Source organism: Moschus berezovskii, chromosome 3, assembly GCF_049115385.1.
Source record: "Moschus berezovskii isolate FMDL1 chromosome 3, NW_MosBer_1.0, whole genome shotgun sequence".
Classification (NCBI taxonomy): Eukaryota; Metazoa; Chordata; class Mammalia; order Artiodactyla; family Moschidae; genus Moschus; species Moschus berezovskii.
In genome coordinates this window covers 76,812,741-76,825,349 of record NC_142462.1, presented here as the reverse complement: position 1 = coordinate 76,825,349, position 12,609 = coordinate 76,812,741, and the positions used below count along the sequence as shown (strand labels likewise).

The window sequence follows — 12,609 nt, the reverse complement described above, 5'->3', positions numbered from 1 at the left end:
TGGGAAGCAGCTGGAGGATTGATTTTAATGAAGAGACTGTTTTTTCTTTTTTAAAAAAAATTTTAAATGTTTTTAGTGTTGCAGGCTGCAGACTCTTCCTGTTCCATCCCTGGCGTCCTCCCAGGTAACTGCCCATCTATGAATTCACTAGACAAGAATCACTCTAAGTGGGGTCTCCAGACACTTGCATCAGAATCACAAATGCAGAATCCTGGGCCCAATGCCAGATCCTTGAACAGAAATCCCCCGGGGATGCCTGACCCAAGAAACTGTCTTTACAAGTTACCTAAGTGCTGTTTATGCCATTAAGTTTGAGAACTTCTGTGGGAGTCAAGGAGAGAGCTGAAAAGGAGACACTTGTTTTTTCCTCCCCAGTACTGGGCAGACCTATCAGCCTTTGTTGAACGTTCGAAAAATGACTGAATCCAAAAAATCCAAAGCATGCGCTAAAGGGCTTCTTACCCTCTGAGGACCCTTGGGATGGTTCTACTCTGGCCTCATATTCAGTGTATAAGTACTGGTAAGCCAGTAAGTTTGTTACAATATTAAAATTCTTCCCTCAGTTCAGTTCAGTCACTCGGTCATGTCTAACTCTTTGCGACCCCATGAACCGCAGCATGCCAGGCCTCCCTGTCCATCACCAACTCTTGGAGTCCACCCAAACCCATGTCCATTGAGTTGGTCATGCCATCCAACCATCTTATCCTCTGTCGTCACCTTCTTCTCCTGCCCTCAATCTTTCCCAGCATCAGGATCTTTTCAAATGAGTCAGCTCTTCGCATCAGGTGGCCAAAGTACTGGAGTTTCAGCTTCAACATCAGTCCTTCCAATGAACACCCACGACTGATCTCCTTTAGGATGGACCGGTTGGATCTCCTTGCAGTCCAAGGGACTCTCAAGAGTCTTCTCCAACACCACAGTTCAAAAGCATCAATTCTTCGGCGATCAGCTTTCTTCACAGTCCAACTCTCACATCCATACATGACCACGGGAAAAACCATAGCCTTGACTAGACGGACCTTGGTTGGCAAAGTAATGTCTCTGCTTTTTACTATGCTGTCTAGGTTGGTCATAACTTTCTTTCCAAGGAGAAAGTGTCTTTTAATTTCATGGCTGCAATCAGCATCCACAGTGATTTTGGAGCCCAAAAAAATAAAATCTGACACTGTTTCCACTGTTTCCCCATCTATTTCCCATGAAGTGATGGGACCAGATGCCATGATCTTCGTTTTCTGAATGTTGAGCTTCAAACCAAGTTTTTCACTCTCCTCTTTCACTTTCATCAAGAGGCTCTTTAGTTCTTCTTCACTTTCTGCCATAAGGGTGGTGTCATCTGCATATCTGAGGTTATTGATATTTCTCCCAGCAATCTTGATTCCAGCTTGTGCTTCTTCCAGCCCAGCATTTCTCATGATGTACTCTGCATAGAAGTTAAATAAACAGGGTGACAATAAACAGCCTTGACATACTCCCTTTCCTATTTGGAACCAGTCTGTTGTTCCATGTCCAGTTCTAACTGTTGCTTCCTGATCTGCATATAGATTTCTTAAGAGGCAGGTCAGGTGGTCTGGTATTCCCATCTCTTTCAAAATTTTCCACAGTTTATTGTGATCCACACAGTCAAAGGCTTTGGCATAGTCAATGAAGCAGAAATAGATGTTTTTCTGGAACTCTCTTGCTTTCTCCATGATCCAGCGGATGTTGGCAATTTGATCTTTGGTTCCTCTGCCTTTTCTAAAACCAGCTTGAACATCTGGAAGTTCACGGTTCACGTATTGCTGAAGCCTGGCTTGGAGAATTTTAAGCATGACTTTACTAGCGTGTGAGATGAGTGAAATTGTGTGGTAGTCTGAGCATTTTTTGGCAATGGCTTTCTTTGGGATTGGAATGAAGACTGACCTCTTCCAGTCCTGTGGCCACTGCTGAGTTTTCCAATTTGCTGGCATATTGAGTGCAGCACTTTCACAGCATCATCTTTCAGGATTTGAAATAGCTTAACTGGAATTCCATCACCTCCACTAGCTTTGTTCGTAGTGATGCTTCCTAAGGCCCACTTGACTTCACATTCCAGGATGTCTGGCTCTAGGTGAGTGATCCCACCATCGTGATTATCTTGGTCGTGAAGATCTTTTTTGTACACTTCTTCTGTGTATTCTTTTAATTTCATGGCTGCACTCAGCATCTGCAGTGATTTTGGAGCCCCAAAAAATAAAGTCTGACACTGTTTCCACTGTTTTTCCATCTATTTCCCATGAAGTGATGGGACCAGATGCCATGATCTTTGTTTTCTGAATGTTGAGCTTCAAGCCAAACTTTTCACTCTCCTCTTTCACTTTCATCAAGAGGCTTTTGAGTTCCTCTTCACTTTCTGCCATAAGGGTAGTGTCATCTGCATATCTGAGGTTATTGATATTTCTCCTAGCAATCTTGATTCCAGCTTGTGCTTCTTCCATCCCAGCGTTCCTCATGATGTACTCTGCATAGAAGTTAAATAAGCAAGGTGACAATATACAACCTTGACGTACACCTTTTCCTATTTGGAACCAGTCTGTTGTTCCATGTCCAGTTCTAACTGTTGCTTCCTGACCTGCATACAGGTTTCTCAAGAGGCAGGTCAGGTGGTCTGGGATTCCCATCTCTTTCAGAATTTTCCACAGTTTATTGTGATCCACACAGTCAAAGGCTTTGGCATAGTCAATGAAGCAGAAATAGATGTTTTTCTGAAACTCTCTTGCTTTCTCCATGATCCAGCGGATGTTGGCAATTTGTTCTTTGGTTCCTCTGCCTTTTCTAAAACCAGCTTGAACATCTGGAAGTTCACGGTTCACGTATTGCTGAAGCCTGGCTTGGAGAATTTTGAGCATGACCTTACTAGCGTGTGAGATGAGTGCAATTGTGCGGTAGTTTGAGCATTCTTTGGCATTGCCTTTCTTTGGGATTGGAATGAAGACTGACCTCTTCCAGTCCTGTGGCCACTGCTGAGTTTTCCAATTTGCTGGCATATTGAGTGCAGCACTTTCACAGCATCATTTTTCAAGACTTGAAATAGCTCAACTGGAATTCCATCACCTCCACTAGCTTTGTTAGTAGTGATGCTTTCTAAGGCCCACTTGACTTCACATTCCAAGATGTCTGGCTCTAGGTCAGTGATCACGTTATCATGACTATCTTGGTCATGAAGATCGGAAAGTTATGACCCACCTTGATAGTATATTAAAAAGCAGAGACATTACTTTGCCAACCAAGGTCCGTCTAGTCAAGGCTATGGTTTTTCCCATGGTCATGTATGGATGTGAGAGTTGGACTGTGAAGAAAGCTGATCGCCGAAGAATTGATGCTTTTGAGCCAGCTTTTCATAGGTTCAATGAATGTGGGGATGTGGTACCTTATGGGCAGAACTGTGCCCTGCCTGTGCCCCTACCGTTGGAGGTTGTGGGGGAGGACCCTGGGTGGGTAGTACCTCAGCTAATTTACCTTGACTCTAATGTAAGGGTCCTTGTCTCCACATATATCCCGGGCCATGATGGGTAGAGTCCTAGTGGGTGAAGTGACATTCTTGGAGGTGGTGTTGGCACCCCAGTAGGCGATTGCCACAGGTTATGGCTGTCACCAGTAGAGGTATCCCTAGAGATGCTCTTGCATGGCTGCTTCTGGGAACTGCACCCTCCATGGGACTTTGGCTCTGAGAGATCCTGAAAGAGGCAGGGTGAGCACAAGGCATATAGAAATTTGAGTCCATAAACACAAGGGCTCTGTTGGCATTCTTTGACACAGGAGAGCCTGCTTGGTATAGATGGTGGATACAGGGGTTAGTGTGGGGCTGGGAAAAGTATGGGGAAACAGGGTGTCCTTTCATTTGTTTGGTTAAGTTTGCCAAAATCACTGAATATCTTCCTGTCATGGCATTAGTGGCACTATTTTCACTGATAAAAATGAGGGTGAATATTTATGTAGTATTTGTCCTGTGCCAAACACAATTCTTAACTCATTTGAGTTATTATAATTATCACCACCAGTCCCATTATATGGATGAGGAAACTAAGACCCAAAGATTAAAGTTCAAGTAGTAGAGCCACAATCTGAACTCTGCCAGCCTGACATTAGAGTCCACACTTATAAACACTACTTCTCTTCTTCAGTTTACATTAAAAATAATTTTGTGTGTGTGTGTGACTTACTTGGTCACAGAGATCTATAATATATAGAAAACTGTAATACAATAGTTTAGAAACATCGTGAATGAAATTGCTCTCAGTTCAGCAGAAGCAGAGATATGAGTCAGCACCATGAACAATATTGCTGATGTGGAGAAATTATCTGCCCATTGAAATTCCAATTAACCTAATGATTATTAAGTTATTGGAGAGAGCATTAGAAAGCTCCAGGTGTATTCCTATGTCAACCATGGCTTGGAGTGGGGGAGGCATTGTTTACCTGGTAACAGCATATCAAATAAAAGATCAGCAACAATTTTTAAAGACTGACACCTGATTTGAATAGTATTAGAAACTGATGAGTAACCTACTTAAAATTCACATATATGCTTCTGGTTAGAGAATACTAGGAAGTAAATGTTTTAAATTTAGATGATGATTAATTACTTACAGGTTTTTAAATATTTTGGTTATCACTTCAGCTTTGCTTGTTCAATTCTCCATTATGTACCTTTGATCCACACCTATTAGCTGGGGAAAAAGATGAGCTCTCAGACTTAGTACTGCTTTGTCAAGCTGCATCCCTTTCCTGCCTCAAGTTTGCTCCTGATCTGGCTCACGCTTTTTCTTTTGAGAGAGGAGGTAGATACCTGCTTTACTGGTAAAGGATGACCTGATAATTGAGTGGGAATGTGGGCAAGGTGGCTGTTGCTTCCTTCTGTCAACCCAAGTAATTGAGCTGTCATATTTAAAGTTTTATTGGTTAAGATTCAAGTTAGGACTGGAGCCGTTCTTTTGCAATTCCTTTAGGGCCACATGTGGAAGACAGCAAATAGGAAACTCAGTGATGAGTTCTGAATAAGGCTGTGAGAAACAAAGTCAGCAGTCCCTGTGGTCTCAAGAAACACTAAATGGAAGAGAGTTAAACACTTAAAACCAGAAAGGAAACACAAAGCTCTTCCATTTAGTGTATCAAAACCAGTTCAGAACTATGTGACAATCCAGGCAAAGCATTACCATTTCTAGCCAGTCCAGTCATGATTCTCTGGCAAACTGCACAGTCATGGTTGGGATGCATTGGGATGAAAGGTGCTATATAAATGTCAGATATTACATAAACGTCAGGAATGATTATTGTTTGTTGTGTGTGTGTTAGTTACTCAGTCATGTCTGACGCTTTGCGACCCCATGGACTATAGCTCTCCAGACTCTTTCATTCAGGGGATTTTCCAGGCAAGAACACTGGAGCAGCTTGCCATTTCCTTATCCAGGAGATCTTCCCAACCCAGGGATTGAACCTGGATCTCCCACATTGCAGGCAGACTCTTTACCTCTGAGCCACCAGGGAAGCTCAATTGTTTGTTAACAGGGGCTAAATTGTTCCTAAGCAAAGTTCCAATCCTTAGCAAAGGTTCTAACCACCAATAACCCATGAGAAGGGAAAACAACCTTGGTTCTACAAAAGAGCCCCCAGTTGGGATCTGAGGTTTGAAAACAGGGGTTGGGGTGGTGCCAGTGCCACCACTTTACTCAAGCAGCTTCAGGCCAGCTCCCTAACCTTCTGGAGTTTGCCTTAGCTAGCTCACCTGTAAAATGGGGAGAATGATAACGCCTGCCCTTCTTGTGCTGGTTGTTGTGAGAATCAAGGGAGTTCCACGTGGGTGTGAAGGCTTTATACAATGTGAGCTACTGCACGGATGACAGTGGTGGTCTGGGATAGCTAGGATCCGCTGGAAATTACTCTATGCCTTCTCTTCGAGTCCGGCTCACTGACAGAACATCTGAACGGAAGTCGAGCTGTGGATAGTGATGGTGAGGGTGTCTTGGCTGACGCTGAAAGCTCCAGGCTCCTTCTGTCACGGAGCTGTGGGGAAGACACTGCAGACCAGGGGCTCTTTCCCTACCTTTGGCTCCTGCTCTGCCACTTGTCAGCCGGGAAGCTTGGGCGAGTTACAGACGAGGCTCTGGAAGTGATCGCCAATGGCCCTTCCGGCTCTGACGCTGATCCTAAATCAGGCTCATCACTTGGCTCTAGCCGTGATACACCTTTCCCTTCCAGGAGCAACTCTTTTTCCAGCTCTCAGACTCGAGAAGCAGGGGTCTTGGAAAGGGTGGGTGTTAGTGTATTCCACATGAGTGTGCACCATAAAGAAGTTATTCCCTCGGAAGTGAGCTGGAGAGGGGCGGGGGCGGGAGGTGAGAAGGGGTGTCCAGTGAGTGCTCTGAAAAGCCAGGATGCAGGGAACACTGTAATGAGGTCACGACTGTCGCAGCAAAACGGAGCCGGACATCTGCTGGTGGGGGAAGGGAGCGTCCCGCATTTCTGTTCGGAGAAAGTCTCTTCCCCGCACTCTTCGGCACCCCTCTCCACCTCGCCCCATCCCCACACCTTTTAAATGCTACCAGGCCCTACTCACCGGAGAGCCCGTGTCCCTGCCTCCTCCGTGGTCCTGTCTGAAACCTTGAGATTGTTTCCAAGCTGACTCACACCACTAATGTCAGGGAGCCGTGTCACACGGCGCTGGGCTCTGCAAGCTGTTGCTTGCGCCGTCGCCGCTGCCGCCGCCGCTTCCCCGCGGGGGCACCAGGGTCCGCTCGTGGGGCGGGGGCGGGGCGGGGCCGGGGCGGAGCCCGCCCCCTCGGCGCGACGGCCCCGCCCCTCCCTTCCTCCCTCCCCCGCGGACCGCAATGATTTAGAAGTTCAGGAATCCCACGTGACGTCACCGGGGGGGTGATGTAATGCACTCTAAATAGAATGTATTGTAATCTTTGCTCAGTCCAACGTGGTCCCTTCACCCGGGCTCCGCTCTTGCCTTCTCCACACTTGTTTGGTAAGTTCCTAAAAATACGGCTAGGCCACTTCTGGGGCTTTTGCATTTAGTCACTTTTGTTGCACTTGCCGCGGGAGCCGTCTCGGGAGCGTACTTGTTTGCAGGGGTTGGTTCTCGGCAGCAGCCGCGAGGTTACTTGGTCCAGTGGGCAGGTCGCAGGGCAAGGAGTAGGGAAGATGCGATGCATTTTCTTTTTGGAGGATGATCTGTGTTTGTAAACACTTTGACGGACCAGAGGGAAGTCAGGCCCCAAATACTGGTGGACTGTGGAATCGGCCGTGTCCTGAGGCTACCCCAGAGACCCCACGCTGTGTCCGTCCCGGAGCGCGTCTTGGTGGCCGCCGCGCCGTGCGACTGGAGGGATGCTAACGTGGAGCGAGCGCCGTGTCCGCCCCGGCGTGCGTGCGTGTGTAGGAGCGCGCGTGTGTTTCCCTGACACGGGGAACAGTTATGAATCGGGGGTGTGTGTTTGCCTCCAGAGACCTGACAAGGTGCGGAACCCTCCAGAAGTGCGGTCAAGCGGCGGCAGAGGCGGCAGCAGCGGAGACGGCGAGACAGGAACCTCCCCCCGCGTCCCCAACTTCCCGGTGATGCGGCGGAACCCCCGGAGAAAGTTTGCAAACTTCCAGCGGGCGCGGCGAGGACGCCGGGTCACCTAGGGGGCGGACGGACGGGCGCACTGGGGGTAGCTCCCTCCCGGGCCCCAAGCCTGCTGCTGCCACCTCTTGCAGGGCTGCCCACCGCAGGTGGTGGGCGCGTGCGCCAGGGAATGAGGGGGCATTGCCCTCGGAGGGCACTTGCCTTTCACTGCAGCCGTGGAAGGCTCGACAGTGGCGAGGCTCTCCTCGTCTTCGCTTCTGCAGCCGCCTCTTGCCTCTGTCCTGTTCTCGCTGGCATCGTTACCTCTTCCCCGCCGCTGCCCCAGATGACAGCTCCCGCCTTCGACGCGGCTGCAGTTCTCGGGACACGGCGGCGGAGCCTTCCTCTCCACCAGATTCTCCACGGAATAGCTCAAAACTTTTCACGACATTCTTAGAGGGGCAAGACTCACGAAGGAACCAAGGAGATGTTTTCTCCCGGCGGCTGCATCCCCCTTTTCCTTTGCCATAGATTTATTTCGGGGGTGGGGAGTGAGTATCTGGTAGATAAAAGATCTTGTCCACCCCAACTTTCCCTGAACAAGTGCCGCCCCCACTTGAGACTTGCTCAAGGCCGGGAACTGAAGTGGGCTACTTGTATATTTCGTTGTCAGAGTCTACAGAGTGTTTGATTTTTATTTTTCCCTCCTTCTCTGACATGTGTCAAGGAATAAAGGCTGGATACAGGTCCATTACGTCATTCTGCAGACCAATAAGTGTTTGATTAACAGCTTCAGATACTCAAGGGTTGGGGGCCTTAGAAGTGCTGACAAGGCAAGGCTTTCCATCCCCAACCCCCAGCATACTCGTGCAATCTCTGATTCCCTGGGCATCGTTGTTGCCCTCTCCTCCCAGATCCCTCCTTCTCTACCCACTCTACCGCCCACACCGTTATCACTCTGGCCCCGCCTCCGCCTTTGACTGCTTTCCCTGGGGCGATCACATTCCCTGGAGTGTGGGTAAGAGCTTCTGGTGGCTGAGGGAGCGCAGTACCTGATCGACGCACACACAATCTGCTCTTTTCTATTATTTAAGAAAGGCACCAGTGAACCCTGTTCTCCAGGGCAAACTGCTCAACTCTGATAGAAAAGGCGTCTCAGGAAATGTTCAGAGACACTACGATAGTACTGTGTCCCTGTGGTGACTTAGGAAAACAACACACTCACTGCAAGCAAAGTACTTAATTTTACACAGCGCCTTCCTCAGACGGGTTATCCGAAGAGGGATGGCTGAGGATGCTGACTAAATCAAATTTAGCTAGAAGGCTCGAGATTAAACGTTTCATTTCCAAAATGAGGGAATGTAAATCGTTGAACTCAAAATATCTTACAATAAAGTAGTACATGTGTTACTTTTTTTCTCTTAACATTAACTTTCTGTATTTAAATAGAAAGTTAAATACGTAAGTCATTGAATTGAGTCAGAATCCCCGTATCTAGCAGTTGAATAAAAATACTGTATATGACATGTTTAAGGGATAAAAGTAAAAAGAACTCCGGGTGGGGGTGGGGCTGCAGTGTGTAGCAGAAATTAAATAAAAGATTTCTTAACAGGCTTTTGAATAGAGGGGATGCAGAAGAGCTGAGTGCTCTCTGATTTGAAGCTGGTGAAAGCTAAATAAAGGAAAATTTATATTCTGAGTATGTGGGAATTTCTTGAAGAACACATGTTTTGTTATAATCAGATCTACTTTCTTCAGAGTGAAAGCCATGCTGTAGAGTAGGCATTTGTGAAACTCATGTCTGGAGTCTAATTGACATCATTCCCTAATTTTGTGGCAGTATTTATTATTTATTCACATCTAGAGATGAAATAGTATGACCCCCCACACAATACATGTGCATCTGAAATGTTAAAACTTCTTGTTTGTGATGCATACATAGACCTAAAGGGGAAAATGGCCCGGGTCACCAGCACTGGAGAGTGTGATTAATGATCAGTGATTTAGTGATCAGTGATTAGTGGTTTTATTCAAACTGTTACCTCTGACCAGAAGCACACATCAGAGGATTAACAGGCTCTTTAGATAAATGCTCATTAGTGGAAGGGGAAAAGCACAGATAATAGGCATGCACCCAGGGACAACTTTCGAAGAAAATCATTCCCCGTCTTCAGAATAATAAGCTCTATTAACAGAAAGCCCTTTTAATTTAAAACTTGCTTTTATCTTGTAAATCAAAGTTAGATGTAAAAGTTTGTAGTGCCATTATAACCTAAATTTTCCCATATCCACTAGATGTGGATTATCTCAGTAGCGATATTTTTTTTTATTTAAATAAACAATTGGACCTTTAGAGCAGCTGAACCCTGACAAGTCCTTAAGTCCCAGGGTTTGAAGGTGTCCCCCCTTTTAGAATGGAGAGTGCAGCTTGCTAACTAGATGGCGCAGTGTTATTTGGTGTTCTGTGCTGTGTCGTGCAGGAGTCTAAAGGAGCAAGTAGCTGCTTGCGAGGTGTTCTTCAACACTTCCAACAAAGTTGATTCTGTGTAGGGTTGGAGGCTAGACAGTTCTACAAGTTTTTAGTCACATTTTCCATGTCAGTTAAATCTGGGGAGTTCAAGGCTACTGGAAAAATTAGTCTCATTACTAAAAGAAACTTAGAACCAGAAAGAAGAGGTACGGGAGTCCAGGAGGTACCTGTGGATTGCAGAAGTGATTGTAAAATACCAGATCTGTTCTTTTTTTTTTTTCTTTTTTTTCTTTTACTAATAGCTGGTTTCTCAGTGTTGTGGTCTGAATTACTGAGGCAAATACTTAAAGCTTTATTTTCTTCCTAATCTTGCTGGTGAAAAATAATTTAATAGAAAGAAAGGAAGGAAAACCTTGGTTTGGTGGCTGCAGAAAGCAACACGTTGTTGATTTTATTCTACAGATAATGGTAAGATGATGTTTATTATGCTTATTAAGGAGAAAGGGAACTTTGTAGTTGGTTCCAGGAGAACCATCTTGTATTTTCATAGATGAGATTCGTAAGTGGAATTCTTATTTTACACTGACTTTTAATGTTGCTGTTGTAGTTTCCTGAGACTTGATAACATTTGATTGGAAGGTTTTGTGTGTGTGTGTGTGAATAAGACCATTATTTCCTGGGTAAAATAATGTTCGTGAGCATGGGAACTGCAGTAGGGGAGCTACGAAACATGTGAAATGATATGCCAGGTAAGAATTCTCTTTTCCCCCAAGCTTTCATGAATCACTTCAGTAGCTACTTAAGTTTTAATTAAAAAAGAAACCTAAAAATTAAAAATAAAACAAAAAACCATCCTAGGTGAGTATTCCCTGAAGAAGGATACTGTTGATGGAATATCAGCTATTACTTTAGTTATAAAACTTAAAAAGAAAGCAATTAAAGAACTCCTTTCTTTATTGCACTTCCCTATAAGTTTTCTCATTTTCCGTTGCTTATAGCATGTTATATAAATGTTATATTTAAATCCTGTTTGATTTATAGTGATTTTTATTTTTCAACTTTACCCAGACTAACCATGTTTACTCAGTTGATCATATCTTGAAGCCAACTGGTTTTGAATATAAATGGCTGATACCCCCGTATTGCCTGTCAATGAAAAGTCAGTTGTTACCTTATATAGTTTATATATGAGCAGATAGTTAATTAGGACATTCCCATAAAAACAATAGAAACAGTGCTTTTATTTTTATATCTTTCTGGCGTTGCAGCTTTTATTTGAACAAGAAGTTCAGTGAATGGTAGCTTGTTAGGGAGATTTTTCTTGCATAGTTTTTCAGTTACAGTAAGTTGAAGATTTTGGTTACAGTTATTTGTCAGTTTCCCATACCTATGGATTCAAAACCAATCAATCGCGGACTTTCCATGGCTGTTTGTACTAATGTCAGGTTCCTGGTCTCCTGATTTCTTACTATAATTTGCTTTTTTGGCAATGAGGCATCACTGTCCTATAGTATTTCCTTTACTTTTTATTAAGCTGAAAAAGTAAAATAAGTATTATTTTGTGGGGGTGTGATGTTTGCTGGATCACTGAGATGTGAACTTTGTGTCTGTAGTTGGTTTTCTCCTGGTTATGCTATTAGAATAAATTGGGGATTTGAGTAGACTTATTATTTTTGTCATCTTTTTTCCTCCTTCTTCTTCTTCACTTCAAAGCAGTGCTGTTAGCCACAAAATTAATGTGATCATGGCTGGTGTTTCCCATCTATATGCTTCTTTCGCTTCTTACAAATTGGATTTCCACAGCAATTTAAGATCTTTTTTTAGAGGCAGCTTTCTTGGATGAAGATGGAACAATGATCTCAGTCAATTCATTATCTTGTCCAGTTTGACTACCAGCTGTATTATGGGAATCAACCCATGCTTTTATAAATTAGTGTTTAAAAATTTAAATCTAGGACTATTTCTCTGAATCCTATTTAAGAAAATTATACAGTTGAGATAAGGTAATAAACTTGGAGAGGGGGGCAATGGCCCCACATATTTAAATGTGAGAAAGAAGCACTTTCAGATATGCTAAGCAGACTTAAAGAACCTTTTTGTATCGCTATTTGTAAACTATATAAGCTATCTACTTTATGGCATCACTTTAAATAGAAACTCTGGCACTTTGAAAATGACATCATGTTTAATGTTTTCAATAAAGGGTTCTTACATTTTGTAATTAGGAAAAAAATGGACAATTAGTGCTTTTTGAGGCTCCATTAGTATTCCATTGTTGGGAATCACAAATCATGGATTTAATGTAAGAAAAGAGAAGAGAGAGAAGGCTTTTACAAATTTCCAGGTAATACTGATAATACTATTACGAAACAAAAGTAAAAATTTTGAAACTCTTATTGAGACTCTAAAACCTTCAAAATAAAACTTTAAAAGTTTAGGATAAATTCCTGAATGTATAATATGTTACAGTGACATTTCCATATTTCTTACCTCCAAGCTCACTCTGTTGCCCATTGAGGTTTTCTGAGAAATAGATCAGAATCAACTTTAACATTTTAAAAATACATATTTTAGC

General features: G+C 44.0%; 1 protein-coding gene across 3 annotated transcripts in view; it reads left to right on the top strand.

The window, feature by feature from the left end:
* The first annotated feature begins 6,927 nt into the window (after positions 1–6,927).
* Positions 6,928–12,609, top strand: part of CREB5 (cAMP responsive element binding protein 5) — a 456,686-nt gene continuing 451,004 nt past the window's right edge. For 2 of the 3 annotated variants that reach the window (XM_055420959.2, XM_055420958.2), the window contains exon 1: positions 6,931–6,985. The gene's annotated coding sequence lies outside the window, so the exon portion shown is untranslated. Of the gene's footprint in view, positions 6,986–12,609 lie in introns of all 3 variants that reach the window. The other variant, XM_055420962.2, reaches the window with a different exon arrangement.